The 18,036-nt window shown below is 42.2% G+C and overlaps 1 protein-coding gene across 2 annotated transcripts in view; it reads left to right on the plus strand.

Annotated features, from left to right (window-relative positions):
• The window catches only part of LOC141107931 (excitatory amino acid transporter 1-like), a 185,513-nt gene that overhangs the window by 44,705 nt on the left and 122,772 nt on the right, over positions 1 to 18,036 (plus strand). Inside the window, exons 2-3 of one of the 2 annotated variants that reach the window (XM_073599013.1) lie at positions 3,121 to 3,230; positions 6,403 to 6,470. The gene's annotated coding sequence lies outside the window, so the exon portion shown is untranslated. The remainder of the gene's footprint in view (positions 1 to 3,120; positions 3,231 to 6,402; positions 6,471 to 18,036) is intronic. The other variant, XM_073599004.1, reaches the window with a different exon arrangement.

Raw genomic sequence — 18,036 nt, forward strand, 5'->3', positions numbered from 1 at the left:
TGACAGCATTTGATGGGCACAGTGGCAGTGTTTGGGCACAGTGGCTGCATTTGATGGGCACAGTGGCTGCATTTGATGGGCACAGTGGCTGCGTTTAATGGGCACAGTGGCTGCGTTTAATGGGCACAGTGGCTGCGTTTAATGGATACAGTGGCTGCAATTGATGGGCACAGTGGCTGCGTTTGGGCACAGTGGCTGCGTTTGATGGGCACAGTGGCTGTGTTTGGGCACAGTGGCTGCGTTTGATGGGCACAGTGGATGCGTTTAATGGGCACATTGGCTGCGTATCAGGAACCATGAATCAGACCGAGACAGAAGTAAAGTTAAATCACACTTGTTTAATAATAATAATAATAATAATAATAATACTAAGATAAACAGAGAAAGCGTAGTCAAAACAAGCCAGAGTTCAGTAACCGGATCGGGTAGTCAGCCAAGCAAATGTCAGAGAGCCAAAGATAAATGTAGCAGTACAGCAAGCAGGATCAGGAGCCAGAAGGAACGTCAACCAAGCAAGTCTTCAACGGGAACGCAGGAGAAAGTCTCTGTGATGTTGACAAAGGCGAAGGCAGAGATCAAGTGAGCTGGATGGCTTTAAGTAGGCAGGACTGACGAGCAGAATCAACAACAGCTGGGTAACTGTGGAGAGAGATGGGAGCTGGCAATTGGCCGACAGCTGAGCGGCCAGCTCAGAGAAGGAAGGGCTGAGCCCAGCCCTGACACTGCGCTTGGGCACAGCGGCTGCGTTTGACGGACGCAGCGGCTGCGTTTGACGGGCGCAGTGGTTGCGTTTGATGGGTGCAGTGGCAGCGTTAGGGCACAGTGGCAGCGTTAGGGCACAGTGGCAGCGTTAGGGCACAGTGGCAGCGTTTGATGGGCACAGTGGTAGCCTTTGGCGGGCACAGTGGTAGCCTTTGGCACAGTGGCTGCGTTTGATGGACACAGTGGCTGCGTTTGGACACAGTGGCTGCGTTTAATTGGCAGTGGTTGCGTTTGATGGCCGCAGTGGCAGCATTTGATGGGCACAGTGGCAGCGTTTGATGGGCACAGTGGCTGCGTTTGATGGGCACAGTGGCTGCATTTGATGACACATTGGCTGCGTTTGACAGGCACAGTGGCTGCGTTTGAATGGCACAGTGGCTGCTTTTGAATGGCACAGTGGCTGCGTTTGATGGGAACAGTGGCTGCGTTTGGGACAGAATGGCTCTGAATGCTGGGGCGGCCGCGGTGCGCTCTGAATGCTGGGGCGGCCGCGGCACGCTCTGAATGCTGGGGCGGCCGCGACGCGCTCTGAATGCTGGGGCTGCCACGGCGCGCTCTGAATGCTGGGGCGGCTGCGGCCTCTGACGTCACTGGTTGCTAGGCGCCGGCCGGCCGACGATTCTAGCAACCAGTGCAGTCGAGTGAGCGGCGTGTGGCATGCCACAGCTTCGGCGACCTTTCTCTTACAGCGCCGGGGCGCGGTGCACCCCGCGCACCCATCTAGGATCGGCCCTGTTCTCGGATAAGGGTCTGGTATGAATTTTTTGGGCGTGGGGGTTCCCCTTAAAATCTATACCAGACCGAAGGACCTGGTATGGTCTTGGGAACCCCATGCCGGGTTTTTTTTTTTTTTTTTTTTAATTTGTCGTGGAGTTCCTCTTCAAGATCCTAAGAGCACAAGTCGCATGCCAAAGTCGGATCAGTTAAGACGATGATCCAACTTTGATCTGACTTCAGTGATATTCAATGGGCTGAAGTAGGATCAAAGTTGGACCAAAGTAATGCAGGAACCTTTTTCAAAGTCGGATCAACTTGTGTCGAACCAGTTAAGATGGCTCTCATAGGGAATCATTGATTTGCATACGTCATTATGTCATGTGACATGAGCTCCCAATGTCGGAGCGTATGTCGTAACCAATGTGAACCCAGCCGTAATCACCATGTTGGATGTCGCAAGTCGGATGGTTAGGGCGAGGATCCGACTTGAATGATGGTGAATGGGCTGAAAACGGACCAAAGTTGCGCAGGAACCTTTTCTAAAGTCGGACTGACTTGTGTCGAACCAGTTAAGACGGCTCTCATAAGGAGCCATTGATTTGTACACATCATGCAACATGTGCTCCCAAAGTCGGAGCGTATGTCGAACCAGTGTGAATCGAGCCTAATAGGTGATGCCTGCTTTGCAACTTTGAAGCAGGAGACTTAAGGCTGGCCATACATGGTCATGCATGGTTCAGCAAGAACCAGCCAAACCGTTAATGGGCAGGCTGAATGTACCAAGTCAATCGATTTGATCAACTTGGGTACAACCAGCCTGCTGGATTCTCTTGCGATTATCACTGTCTTCAACAATTGCTTGGAAGGAGGGATTCCCTTGTCAACTCTGTCCTGTGTTGACTGGGAAATCGTGCAAATTTCTTTCCTCCAACCTGTGGTTGCAATAAAGAAATTTGCACCATGTATGGCCTGCCTAAGTGCTTTTTGTTTAGTCAGGGTTGGGGTCTACATATGTGTATAGTTGAATCGTGCTTGGAACATCATGGAAAGGATTTTGGTTTGAAGCTGCTAAAGGAATCGTGTCTCTTGCTTTAGTGTAGTGCCAATTTTAGAATAAAAAAAGTGAACTTGGTATAGCAAATAGTCCTACAACAGAAAAAAAAATGGCTAATGTTTTTTTTTTTTTATTCATAGATTTATATGTTGTAATCTTAGGCAACCCATTTCAGGGTTTTTCTTTATCCCCTTTATCAGGGCTATAAATACATTTATATAACAACATTAGCTGAACCATATAAAAAGCGACAAAAAGTAAAAAAAAAAGAAAATTCTTCAGGGTTCACAGGAATTCAAATACAGTACAGTTGGGTTATGCTACCACTAACATAAGTTTTGGACACTGGCAAACAGAAAAATTGTAAGCATGCCTCAGTATAATCCCTCTTCTACCCAGTATGCCTCAGTTTTTTTACTAGTGTATTAAAGTGGTTGTTAACCCACTTAGGGTTGTTGCTACCATCCCCTATGTTATAATAAATGCTGTGCCCCAATGTATGTGTTTTGTAAAAAATCCGCTGATAAACACCTTATTTTATAGCCCTGATTGGCGCTCACGTGACTGGCTGTCTCTCTCCTCTCCAGGCCTGACAACAAAGCGGGCGGAGCCGAGAAACCCCCACTGACGTCAGCCAGGAGGAGAGGAGGAAAGAGATGGCTGGTCACTTGACCACCGAGCGGCACTTTAAAATAAGGTATTTGTCAATGGATGTTTTTACAAAACACATACAGTGGCGCACAGCATTTATTATAACAGAGGGGATTGTAACAGCAACAAAAGCTAATGATACCAGCGGGGGCACTGGTACGAGCTGGCAGGGAGGGGAGGAGGACACGGGAGCACAGAGAAGTGCAGAGAGGAGAGCTGCGGATGATGGAGGCATGTAAACTGACCACGGTATCAGGACTCAGCAGCCATGATACACCATGGTCAGTTTACAGAAGGGAGGGTATAGCCAGGCAGGATCAGCCAGGTATTTTAGGTGTTACAGGGGGCCAAATGACACAGCAAAAGCACTGTGCTGTATAACATGCTTCAAGGGCACAGGATTTATTTTTTTAGGTTAACAAACACTTTAAGAGGTTGGATGCCTTTTCCTCAGTTCCGCTGACAAAAGTCAACATTTTTTGCTAGCCTTTTTTTTCATGGATTTTTCTTTTTGAAACTTTTGGTTTTAAACCTAAATATTTTCTAACTTAATGCGTTCTTAAAAGCCTAAATGCTGGTAGACTCATAGTCAGCCAGTTTATCAGGAATGACCAGCTTTTGTTGAATGGTCTTGCTGGAAAACCTGCATTCTCTGCAATAGCTGATAAGTGTATTCTGCCTTGAGGAGTCCCCTAATGCAGGGATCTGTCCTTCTTATTTTTTTTTTCATTTAACCTGCTAGTTGAAAAAAAATAATAAATGTGTATACCCTGCCTTAAGCGGTAGTAAAATCTGCTTTTGAACTTGTACCTACAGGTAAGCCTATAATAAGGCTTACCTGTAAGTACAGTGAATATCTCCTAAACTTGCATTGATTAGGAGATATTCACCGGTGACGTCACCAGCGCATGCGCTCTGAAGGAACAGCATACCCGTCCCTTCAGAGCTGTGCCGTAAACTGTGACTCCCGTGCGCATACGCCAATAAAGCTGGAAGGAAGACCGGGGGACAATGGAAGGACCTCAGTTTTGTTTGGGTACAGCATCGCACGACTGCGCAATTGTCAGTTAAAGCAACGCAGTGCCGTATCGCAAAAAATGGCCTGGTCATTAAGGGGGTAAAGGGGTTAAAGTATAACTAAAGGCAAAATAGAACACCTGTCAGTTTTTATTGCTGTCTGTGCCTCTGTTAGGGAGATTCACGCTCTCTATTTGTCCTGTTTACCATTATCATTGTAAGTAAAAGTAAAAGAAAATCCCAAATTTTGGGTTGTCCCCAAAAAAGTAATAGAGGAGAAATCTTCCAATGTGGACTCTAGTTCTGGTGACCTGGGGGTCCCCAAAGAAATCCCTTAATTTGCAGGGATTTTCTCCCACTTCCTGTTTGGCTTTGGGACAGGAAGTGAAGGGAAATCTCCTCCCTTATTCTATCCAAAATGAAAAAAAAAAGTTCTACTTTAAGGCATTTTCTCTTAGAATCGAATTAGCATACATTATTTTCTTTTATGACCGTATGTTCCTAGTGTATTTTCTATTAGGAATGACTATTCCTTGGGTATTTTGTTTTAGGATTGAATGTTCTTAAGGCATTTTCTCTTGCAAACAAATGCGCTTAGGGTATTTTCTTGTATCGTCATATGTTCCAAGGGTATTTTCTCTAAGGCCTCGTACACACGATCAGATTCTTGGACAACAGTTTGTCCGTTTTTGCTTTTACGATTTTTTTCAGACGAAAATCATACTAATTAAACGAAAATCGGACGTTGAGTTCACGTACGACAAAAATTTTATAGTCTGCACATCCAGCTATTGTCGTACGAAAAATTGGAATTGGCTGTTGAAAGCACTATATCGGCAGAACGTTCGTCGGACGAAATATTACTTCTGATTTTTGTATCGTGTGTACGGGCCTTTAGGAGTGACTATTTTTTGGATATTTCGTTTTAGGATCAAATAATCATAGGACAAGGCTGGACAATTCCTGGTTGCAAGATTACCATGGTGGCTCATAAAAAAAAAAAAAAAAAACTCTAACGACTAGGTCAGGGCTGGCTGCAGCTTTCTCTGCCAGCTCCTTAGTAGCAGCTTCACTCCAGTCTCTGCCCCCCCACCTCCCAGCACACTTTTCAATCGGGTGCACTGCAGCTTGGTCATTGTAGTCTTCAGCACAGGCATCCACGTGCTGCAGCCAGACTATATGCAATCCATAAATTCAATAATATGTTGCATTCAGTACTTCTAATGCTGCGTACACACGAGCGGACTTTACGGCAGACTTTGCCCGGCGGACTTTTCAACGGACTTTACGACGGACTTTCTGAATGAACGGACTTGCCTACACACAATCAACCAAAGTCCGTCGAATTCGTACGTGATGACGTACGACCGGACTAAAATAAGGAAGTTCATAGCCAGTAGCCAATAGCTGCCCTAGCGTGGCTTTTTGTCCGTCGAACTAGCATACAGACGAGCGGACTTTTCGACCGGACTCGAGTCTGTCGGATAGATTTGAAACATGTTTCAAATCTAAGTCCGTCCAACTTTTGAGAAAACAAAGTCCGCTGGAGCCCACACACGATCGAATTGTCCGACGAAATCCTGTCCGCCGGGCAAAGTCTGCCATAAAGTCCGCTCATGTGTACGCGGCATTATTTTTAACAGAGATACCCATATAAAAAAGAAAGTTAACACTTTCAAATTACATTCAGTTTGACAACATTGGAAACAAAACGTAATTAGCCAAATAAATGTTCCATTCTTCCTGCAAATGGCAACTTATTAAAAATTATACTTTGCATATATTAACATTTGCAAGGGTACTATTTGAGACGTTTGTGCAAATGCGAATATATTCGCATAGTGAATTTTGTTCAGGATGCGTTGAAGTGCATTTTGGAATTAATGTGAGCTGTTTATTATTATTCTGTGGACATTCCATTTACTTATCCACAAATCTTGCACAGGCTTTTTTTTTCATCACTGAAAACGTATGCATTGAATTTTATTTTATTGTCTTCATTATTCTTCTGTTTTATATTTGAAATTTCTGTTCATTCCTTATTTTTTTCCCTCATTCAAATGCTTTCTGTTTTTTTTTTTCTATCACCCACACACTTAATTCCTTGCCTTCACTCTAACTCTCGCTCTGCAACACCCCCTCCCACGTAGGCAGCCCTTGCTCTCCCTCCTTCATACATCTCTGTATTTCTTCTCTTTCAGCTTTAGAAAGTAGCAGACCCTTCAGAAAACACGTGCAGAGAACAACAGCAACAAGATCTTTTCCACAGGTATGTAAATCTGCTAAACGCTTTTGAAACTACAGATCTCTCACCTACTTCCTACCATACATCAGGTTACCTACCTGTCATCTTCTGATACATGTACAAAATGACCTATCCAATATCCTATCACATAAATATCAGGCATGTCTCTTCTGTTTTGCTATGCATGAAATTATGGCGCTCACGTCCTCTAAGTACATTGTCAACTCACATAGCCTAAAGTTGGCCAATACACCAGTAGAATTTTAGATGGAAATCTTTGTTTTCGGATGTTCGTTCCATTTTCTAATGGTTAGTGGGTTCTTATCGGTATTTTTTGACCATAGTGGCGAAAAAATTTGAAGAAGCAGGATGGAAAGTTTTTTCCTCAAACAAATTAAACTTCAAATGTGTTTTAGTTTGGATAAAATTGTAAATATTGTAATGAAAACCTGTTTAATACTTTTAGGATTCAATTCAAATAGCAGGTCTACACGAAATTTTAAAGGGCTTTTGAATGAAATTTAGTTGACTCCATAATCATAATAAGAAGAAGAAAGAATGTTCTGATGAATGATTTTTTTTTAAATTTCTGTGCGAATATTTAAACAAAAATCTAATTATGTGTAGCCAGCTTAATTCTTGAGGTGCGGAACCCATACTGCTTTCTACTACTTCTTCAAAGACTATGGGGTTGATTTGATAAAACTGGAGAGTTCAAAATCTGCTACAGCTCTAAATAGAAACCAATCAACCTCCACCCTTTTTTGTTTAAGCTTAATTGAAGAAGCTGAAGTTAGAAGCTGATTGGCTACCATGCACAGCTGCACCAGATTTTGCACTCTCTGATAACCTCCAAAGAACCTATATCCTTCTTCTGGGCATCTGTTCTTTATCAATATTTGTGATCTTCTTGTACAGTTATAGAAGTTAATTTTAAATACGGTATCGATATATACCCTAGACCCCCTTCTTATAATGATTATATATATATATACATTTTTTTTTTGAGAGAAAAACACTGGCTGCTATCACGTGTTGGTGAAGAAGTGTAGGCTGCATAATTTGTTGGCACTTTGTAAATAGTGGCTAATAAGAGTAAATGTGTGCTAGATGTCACTGGGTTGCTGAGGCTTTATGTGCTGCTTGGTTTGATTAGTCTAGGAAACGGATGCGTTTTCAGATGCCTAAGGCAGGCCGTGCATGATTCCTTTTCTTTCGTTCAACCAACGAATGAATGAAAGAAAATGAATCAATTCTCCCATCCACATATTCAAGGCCTCCACGGAGCTATTGTATTCTGACAGTGGTGAGGCTTCCCTGGCATCACAATACACTCATTATTATTATTATTATTATTATTATTCAGGATTTATATCGTGCCCACAGTTTGCACATCGCTTTACAATTTAAAAGGAGACTATACAGCAACAATACAATTCAATACAAGAGGGTTAGGAGGGCCCTGCTCCTGCGAGCTTACAGTCTAATAGATCAGCACCGCTGGCTATAGCTGACAGCACTGATTAAGTGAACGTTTTCCAACAGGCTGGTTGTACAGAAGTTGATCAAAAGACTGACTTTTGTAAAACCAGCCTGTCCATACATGGATTCAAATTCAGCCAGGCCCTGCTGAACTGGCCAAATTTCAACCCATCTATGGCCAGCTTTAGCAAGCCATCAGACCTCTAAAGGTCAATGTCTTTCAGAAATAGAATTTGTATTCAGTTAGTGATCTAGATTATTTGAGAATCTCATTAGAATCTACTTCTTGGATGAGTAGCTGATATTAGGAGGAGGCTCTAAATGAGGTGCTGGGGTTGAGGAAGGTGTGGAATCTGTCCGTGCAACATGATACTAGCAATGAGAGTCTCTATGCCACTATGGTAGCAGGAGGATTTTTTTGAAAGGCACATCACCTGTAGGCTCTTGCCTGCCACCGTTAGATGGAACTATAACACAGTGCTGTACAAACGTCTGGAACTTCATATTTGTGCAGGAGGTATTTCTTTGTAGTAGACAGCTGGTACTAGGGATATTTTTGCAATCTACTGCTGGCAAAGACGGACATCTGTTTATGATCTGTGTCAGGCTTCAGAAGTATATGGAAGACATAGCTGGCAGTAGTAGTGACACCGAATATGCTCAGGATTTCTGTATGGAGTGTATGGCTGGGACTAGTGAGATGGATGTAAAAGTATATATGCAAGTCTTGCTGACAAATGTGGATTTAAAAACGAATTACACAACAAATTATTCTATATATAGCTGGACTGTTGAATAAGTACTAGTGAAGGTATAATATGGCATTACTGGTCGTGTGCTGGTTTTATTTATTTTATGTTTGATGGTTTTTGTTAAAAAATGAAATAAAAAAATAATAAAAATCTGTAGTGAGAGAAATAAGAAAGCTGGAAATGCTGACCTATAAGGATGAGCCCGATGTTCGAGTCGAACGTAAGTTTGACTTGAACATCTGGTGTTCGCCGAACAGCGAACATTATGCGGTGGTCGCGGCAAATTTGAAAGCTGCGGAACACCGCTAAAGTCTTTGGGACACTAACATGAAAAAACAAAAGTGCTCAATCTAAAGGCTTATATGCAATTTATTGCCATAAGTGTTTGGGGACCCGGGTCCTGCCCAAGGGGACATGTATCAATGCAAAAAAAAGTTTTAAAAACGGCAGTTTTTTCAGGAGCAGTGATCTTAATAATGCTTAAAGTGAAAAAATAAAAATTAAATATTCCTTTAAATATCGTGCCTGGAGGGTGTCTATAATATGCCTTTAAAGTGGCGTCGTTTTCCAGTGTTTAGAACAGTACCACAGCAAAATGACATTTCTAAAGGAAAAAAAGTAGTTTAAATCTGATCGCGGCTGTAATGAATTGTCGGGTCTCGGCAATATAGCTAAAACTCATTGAAAAAAAGGCATGGGTGTCGTCCCCCCCCCTGTCCATTACCAGGCCCTTTGGGTCTGGTATGGATATTAAGGGGAATACTGCGCCAAATAAAAAAAAATGGCGTAGGGGCTCAATTCTGGTATTTTAAGGGGAACCCTGCGCCAAAATTTTTTTAAAAATGGCGTAGGGGTCCTCCCCAATATCCATACCAGACCCTTATCCGAGAACGCAACCTGGCAGGCCACAGGAAAAGGGGGGGGACGAGAGAGCGCCCCCCCTCCTGAACTGTACCAGGCCACATGCCCTCAACATGGGGGGGATGCTTTTGGAGTCACCCCCAAAGCACCTTGTCCCCATGTTGATGGGGACAAGGGCCTCATCCCCACAACCCTTGCCCAGTGGTTGTGGGGGTCTACGAGCGGGGGCCCCCCAGATCCCGGCCTCCCCCCCATGTTAATTGGTAACGGGTACATTGTACCCCTACCATTTCACAGAAAAAAGTGTAAAAAATGGTAGAAAAAGACAAGAGACACTTTGGGACAAGTCGTTTATTAAAAGATACAAAAATAAATATTGTGGGATGTAGATCCATCTCGCGCCGCCCGACAAGCCGAAAAAGAAAGACGCAACAGCTCCACCTCCATGGGAGGCTCCCGCCTAGTGACACTTCTAATCGGTGACAGCTGGGGGACCACTCGGTGACGTAAACGGGCGCCTTCCTCTGACATCACGTGGCATTAAAACCCAACTCTGGGAATAGAAATAAAATCTACCCTTTAGTAGTAGCTTAAAGGGGAGGCTAAATGGGACCATTCTGCTGAAAGGACTCCGGTTTCCTCCCTCACTCCAAAGACATGCTGGTAGGTTAATTGAATCCTATTCAAAATGATCCTAGTATGTGTATGTTTGAATGTGAGAGGGATCTGAGATTGTAAGCTTAAATTGTGAATTCACAATAATTCTGTAAAGTGCTGTGTAAATTGACGGTGCTATATACCGTAAGTACCTGAAATAATATAATGAAAAATAATGAGACTAAAACGTGAACATTAGCTGTGTTTGGCTGGAGCTTGTGGATGTACAGCTATTGATAATCTCATTATTTCCCATTCAGAAGGTACTTCTGAAGTTTAGTTCAAATTTTACAGCCACAGAATTTGGTTATATATATATATATATTATACAAACCTTTTTAGGAGTCATATTTTCTGTAACTTTATAAGTGAATGAACAAAGAAAAATAACATACCAGCTGTTGGAGGAAAAGCTGCCCCTTATCCTTTGCTACAAAGCACAGGCCTGTCATTGAGGCTAAGGCCTGCCTGTACATGGATATTAATCAAGATATGTACAGCAGTCCTCTGGAATAAATACCACTCATAGTTAAGACTGAACTCTCCTCCAGTCTGAATTAACTCTTGTTCCGAATGTTCACAAAGCTACCTGATTTTGTGTGAGGACATCTGGGTGCTGGCCTACCTAAACATTACTTGTTGATTCTCATTCAGTATTAAAAACTATGTGGCAAGTCAAGCATATAAAACATAAAAAAGTCAAGCATATGCATTGTGCAAGTTTTCACCTATAGGCTCTTATTATGTGATGATTCCAGCTTTAGCTTCAGTTTAAAGATCATTCGGCCAAGCTGGCCCAAACAAACTATTTCCCTCACTAACGTTATTGGCTGCCGGATGTGCTATATAAACTGTATGTAGCTGAGGCTACATACAGTATACAGCACTGTTTTGGGTGTGAGAGGAGACCTTCTTGTCTCGCATCCTAAACAAAATGGTGTTGGTCTGAGCGGCACTGCTCAGCCATTCATAGAAAGCTTTGTATTCTATAAATGAATACAAAACTTCCTCTGATTGGCCAGAGAGGCGGGCTGATGATGTCACAATCTTCGCCCTGCCACAATGTGAGATTCGGAAATGAAGGTACAAATGACACAGAATCTGCTTTAAGGTTTAATGTGAAGTTTCACACTATCGTTTATGAGCAGAGAAAGCTGTGTTTTAGGTTTTCTCTGGGTTTGGTCATTTTGGATCGGGGCCTGAAACTTGAAGGTTTCAAAGTGTCTTGGGCAGGAAGGAACCTTCAATCCTGTGTCTGGGATTTGCTGGATGTCTGCACCCTGTGTGAGCTTTTATAAAAAGTCTGAGAAAAGCTCAGGGCAGTTGTTGCCATTTGCAGGCAGAGCCCTGTCCAGGAGAGATGGTTATTTCTGCTAGAGACTGCATCCCTTGTGAGGGGGATTCCTTGCCAAAGGACTGGGAAAGCCAGGACAGCTACAAGAGTCTGGTAGACCAGGAAAGGGTCAGAGAGACTGAGGAAGCCAAGATAGCTAGCAGGTCCAGGGGGCTGGAGGGAGTCCCAAAGTCTCTGGAGGAGTAAGCAAGCTTGAGTTGGCTAGAGACCCCTTTTTAGAGGCCAGTAGTGGACCAGTGCAGGGAGGCTCTGTGACAAAAAAAAACTAAATGAGCCTGCAGAACCTGTGGTCTGGGAGACCAGTGCTAATAGTAGCAGTGTAGCCAGATGGGCTAGCATTTTTCACTATGTATGTTTGCTGGAGAAGAACCCCTGCATGGGCAGCCAGTTTTGAATAAACTTTGTGTTGCAATAAAAGTGGGCTGCAAAACCCTAACTCACATGTGTCAAACACAAGGCCCGTGGGCTGAATCCGACCTGCCAGGCCATTTCATGTGGTTCTCACACCTCTCCTGCAGCTGTAGCACCCCCTTGTCTCTGCCCTCACCTTTTCTCAGCAGTCACCAAGAGAGGGGAGGGCAGAACTCCCCCGCCAGATCCTGTGCTTCTCTGTGCAGCTGTGAGAGGCTCATCTCTCCCCCAGTCTCAGTAGTCAGCAGCCGAGAGGACGACAGAACTCCTCCTATAGACCCGGCACCTCTCGCCTCTGTCTCCCCTGGTCTCCGCATTCAGCGGACTCCAGCAGCTAACTCCAGTGCTCCTCTGGTCCTCCAGACCCTGCACTTTCTGCGTCCCAGCTCCACCACCCAGTTTATTCCCGGCAGCAGCACAAGGTAAGGGGGGTTCACTGTGATGTAAGGGGAGGGGGGTGCTCTGGACATCTAGTCTTAGAGATATAACTGGGCCTTTGGTGGCCTGTGATGAATTTTGAGTTTGACACCCCTACTTACCTTAGACACCCCTTACTTATACCTAACTATAGTTCCTGTCTGATGTTAAAAACACTCGCCACCTCTAAGTCTGATCACTCCATACAATTATATATATATATATATATATATATATATATATATATATATATATATATATATATATAGCTGTTTACATTGCACCTCCTCTTTGTTCACATACAACCCTGTACTACTGCTGTTTTGTTTTGTTTAATCATCTTTCACTGACCTACATTAATTCCAACTTTGACGGGTGCCAATTAAGCTGCTAATGCAGCTTAATTAGTGCTTGTGACAAATGCCTAACACATTTACTCTGTTAGAAAATTAACAGACCTTTTGAAAGAATACCAGTCTGTATTACACGTTTCTGCTTCAAGTGTGTGGATTCCAATACCATTTATGTAAGGTATATTCGCTGTGAACTATAAAGAATTGCTACCAAAGAGTGGAAAGTCGTGTAATGTTACATCCATACATTTTTATTTGGCTATTTTGACTGAATGTCATTATTTGCTTTCTTATCAATGGTTATTGAAAATGTATGCAGAGCTGTGCAAGTAACTACCGGTATTTAAACAATCTCAATGCTATATCTGGCAATGCTTGCGAATTCTGAAGTGTATTCTGTTTATCATGATTTATTGGACAGGTACAAAAAGTACAGTAGAACTAACAAGACTTAATTTTGGTGATATCCATCTTGTAAAAATGAATTTATTTTTTGATACAGCCCAAAGACAAAAAAAAATAACAAAACAAAAAAAACTTTTATCAGTGTTAGTTTAAAAACAAAAATATATAAAACCGTGTGAGTCGCTATATTAATCTAGTGGAGCTGCCAGCACTAACCAAACTTCCTAAACGTGTGAAATGAACAAAAATGAATCAGAATAAGTGCAGCGCTAAATAAAATCTAAGAATATCCCTTGAGGGATATTAAGTGCATCAATGTAAACAATACTAATTAAATAAAGTGCAATATGCAGATTTTACAAAGTGTCCTTAAATAAATCAAGCAATATAATAAAGTGCAGTGTGCAAATATTTTTCATATAATGTCCTTAACGTAAATATCTCCTAAACAGTACAGGTTTAGGAGATATTTCCAGTACCTACAGGTAAGCCTGTATATAGGCTTAATATAGGCTTACCTGTAGGTAAAAGTGGTTGTACAGGATTTACAACCACTTTAAGTATTGAGCCTCCTTACTGCTGCCTGTGAACTCCAATCACATTGACCACAAAATATTTGCACACTGCACTTTGTTATAAAATTATATTGCTTTATTTATTTAAGGACACTTTGTAAAATCTGCATATTGCACTTTATTTATTTAGCACTATTTACACTTTAGTTTTTGTATTAGTATTGGTGCACTTTATATCCCTCAAGGGATATTCTTAGATTTTATTTAGCGCTGCACTTATTCTGATTTATTTTAGTTTAAAAACAACTTACTGTAGATAAAATATATTTTTTATTATTTGTCCTATTTAAAATGAGACTAAAATTATGATTCTGATAAAAGTATTGCAAAGATAATTACATAAATAAAGTACATAAATAAAGTTATTTTTTTCTAAATTTATGCTTTTTAGTGCAACCCTGAAACACACACAATGATCACAATGAAAAAAAGTGAAAAAATTAAATATTATTGCTTAGAAAAATAGAAACAAAAAAACTGCAAGAAAATATTAGCTAAGGTGAGAAAGGGAATACGGGGCTGATTAGGGTAAACTAAAGGCTAAGTGGTTGGTAAATAGGATGATTTTTTTTTTTTTAAGGTTGCTTTAGTTGACATTGTAATAAGGCTCATCTCTTTGATCTGAAAAGCAAAAAAAAAAGGAAGTTAAAGTGATTGTAAAGTATCGCTTTTGTTTTAAAAAAAAATAATAAACATGTTATACTTGCCTCCTCTGTGCAGTGGTTTTTGCACAGAGCAGCCTGGATCCTCCTCTACTCGGGTGTCTCTTCACGACTCCTGGCCCCTCCCTACTATTGAGTGCCCCAGGAAAAAAATGGTGACACTGCTGTGTCTCAGCCAATCCGGAGGGAGAGTCAGGGAAGGCCAAGGGACTCGTGGACATCGTTGGACAAAGATGGGGCTCAGGTAAGTATTAGGGGGTTCTGGGGAGGCTGCTGCACACAGAAGACTTTTTATCTTAATGCATAGAATGCATTAAGATAAAAAACCCCTTCTGCCTTTACAAGTCCTTTAAAGTGGTTGCAAGGTAAAAAAAAAAATTATTTTACTAAAATAAAAACAATGTTACACTTACCTGCCTTATACAAGGTTATTACAAGGGCATTGCACAGTGTGGTCTGAACCTCTTCTGGGGTCTCTCATTGACGCTCTCTGCTCTGCCTCTTCTCTGTGTGCCCCATAGGAAGCCGCTTCCTTTGGTGGCACATGTGCTGGTGTGCTCCTGAGATGGGCTGTGTGCGTCCATAGACACACAGTGAGCAGCTCGGCTCCTTCCCCTGTTTTCTTCCTCACTGGATTTGACTGAATCGATGTAGGACTGATAACATAATGTTCTAAAGATCCAAAGTTTTCAAGCACATTTTATTTCTCTGAGGTGGCTGAGGGTATAGTTTTTTGGGATTTTTGAATTGGATGAAGAAACATTTTCAGCTTGTCCGTTTGACAGAAATCAATCTAACCATTGTCTTCTGTTGGACAGGGAGGATCACACACTGATTGAAATTCTGATAGTCCCTGTTGAACCACTCAGATTTTGATCCATCCAAGACCAGCTTAGTACTTTGATTAAAAAGCTTCACCTGCCACTTAGAATCCATTTTTTAGTAGAAAAATAAGAAAAATATCCGCTCAGACTTTCAAATGTTCCTTCTATGGGTTTTTGCAAGATTAACTATATTTCCAAAAAGTGATCTGAGAAAAAATGTTCCCCTTTGAGTTTTCACTTATCACGTGCCTTATCGACTGAAAGCTTGCTTAGAAAGTTGTCCAGATGCGCAACCAGAAACTGAAGAATAGGTATTCTTGCAGTACCAATGACAAAGTTCTTCATTAATTTCTATGGCACAGGACAGGAACACATGGAAATACCAGAATGTCACCATTGCTTCAAGAAGTTGCCAAATGCCAAAAGTGAGCTAATCCCCACCTTGTGTTCATTAGCACCATCAAAGCTGAATCTCAAACCAGGCAAATTGATTCACTACTCTATCCACCACTACTGTACTTGAAGATTTTGAATTTACAGCAATTTTCCTTAGTGTTTTTATAATAATAACAAAGATTTTGTCTGGGCTTTGCAGATGACACAAAACTGTATAGATAATATCTGCTCTGATGCAGGGATGTCAGAACAGGCTGCTCTGTTAAAACAATGGCGTGAAACAGAAATAAGGAGCCCATATTGTAAGTCACATTATAGAAATGGATCCCAATTAGGTAGCAAAAGGCTCTCATTGAGGTTTATACTTCAGCAATCTGGGCAGAGCCCTCCCCCCCTTTTATTATCAGCATGGGAGAGGGAGAGAGGCAGTAGAGAGTACAGGAAACAGGTTAACTGTTTCCCTCTGGGCTGGGGCATCAGTTGTCTCACTATCTAGCATTTCAACCTGCTTACAAGTACACACCATAGGTACTCGCCTAAACACAGCAGTTTGAACAATTCATAAAGACAGCTGTGTGTGGATCATTATTTTAGCATTTAAATAACAATTCATGACTGGGGTATTGCCCACATTATCGGCTGTATGCCATCACCAAATACCCAATTACCACCTTACCAAATGACAATAATTAAGCCAGACCACTTGTTTTTGGGTTAAAATGGCCATAGCAGCCTATTTTATTACACAAAAAACAAACCATAACAAAACTTTAATAAAAGAAATAACTGACTTGAAAAAACTGCATAGGATTTTTGAAGGCACCCTTGACGGCTCAAATTTCTGTATCTGGCACTACCTCGTCTATTACGGCCCCCAGCCGTGCTTTATGCCAGCTCTGGGACAAATTTAGGCAAATTCACCAGCCAATACAGCCAACTATTACTCCCGCCCTTATTAGGGCAGGTACATCCCTACCAGAGATGGGCCCAACCCATCTTTTTCCAAAGAAATTCACTATCCCCGCCTTCAAAAACCCTACGACCTCTGCCATCTGCTATGACACTATACAATCCCCGCAAAAATTACCCACACAAATAAACATCACATTCCCCCAATAGCATACGAAAAATTAGGGAGGGAGGGTGGGAGAATCTACTCGGTTGCTGTCCAAATTCCAAGTGATACTGACAGACCAACACCCACCTTGCAACCTATTAGGACCACCCAACTACACCCTGCCCCACCCTATTATCCTCCAATGGGTACCTCTTATCATATCTCTCCTGATACTTAACCCTCCTACCAACTGTATCACTTTCTTAACAACACCCACCTTGCTATAGCCTTATAGGGAAAACCCCATCATGCTGGTCCTACTCTTATGCTGCGCTTCAGCTCCAGGCCTATACTGTATGGATAACACAGCTTTTTAGCTTTTGTACTTTGTCCCCACTACTGTGCTTAACTACTTGCTGCCCACGCTATAGCCGAAAAACGGCTACAGCACAGGCCTTAATTGCTGGGTGGGTGTTCATGGACGTCCTCCTGACCAAGCGATGTCTGCGTGACCCTGTAGGTCACGTACAGCGCGCTCAGTGATCACCGAATCTATGAGACTCAGCTGATCACAGATCCGAGTAAGGGGTCGATCCCAGCCCCTTACCACATGATCAGATGTCAGCCAATGATGGCTGATCACGTGATCTAAACAGAAGCTCAGTAATCAGTATTTTTTTTTCCTCACGTTGATCACGGCTTCTGTCAGAGAAACGTCGGTCCCTCACACAGAAAGCCGCGGCTGCATCTTCTGTGCCCACCAGTGTCAGCTACCAGTGCCCACAGTGCCACCCATCAATGCCCACCAGTGCTGCCAAACAATGCCCATCAGTGTCTCATCAGTGCCACAGATCAGTGCTGCCTATCAATGTCATTAGTGCACTTCAGTGCCACCTCTCAGTGCTGCCTCATAAGTGCCCATTAGTGCCACCTATCAAGTGCCCATTAGTGCCGCCTATCAGTGCCCATCAGCACAGCCTATCAGTACCCATCAGTGCAGCCTTATCAGCGCACATCAGTGAAAGAGAAAAATTACCTGTTTTCAAAATGTTATAGCAAACTATGAAACAGTTTTGTTTTTTCCAAATTTTCGGTCCTTTTTTGTTTTACTTAGCAAAAATTAAAAAACCCAGCAGCAATTAAATACCACCAAAAGAAAGCCCTATCTGTGTGGAAAAAAAATGATAAAAATGTAATTTGGGTACACTGTAGCATGACCGCACAATTGTCATGCATAGTGTGACAGCGCTGAAAGCTGAAAATTGGTCAGGGCAGGAAGGGGGTGAAAGTGCCCAGTAAGCAAGTGGTTAAAGTACAAGAAGAGCATATAAATCTCCCGAGAGGTACAGGTGAGGTAACTTTTTTTTTTTTTTTTTTTATGCCA

Source organism: Aquarana catesbeiana, linkage group LG01 (genome assembly GCF_042186555.1).
Source record: "Aquarana catesbeiana isolate 2022-GZ linkage group LG01, ASM4218655v1, whole genome shotgun sequence".
NCBI lineage: Eukaryota > Metazoa > Chordata > Amphibia > Anura > Ranidae > Aquarana > Aquarana catesbeiana.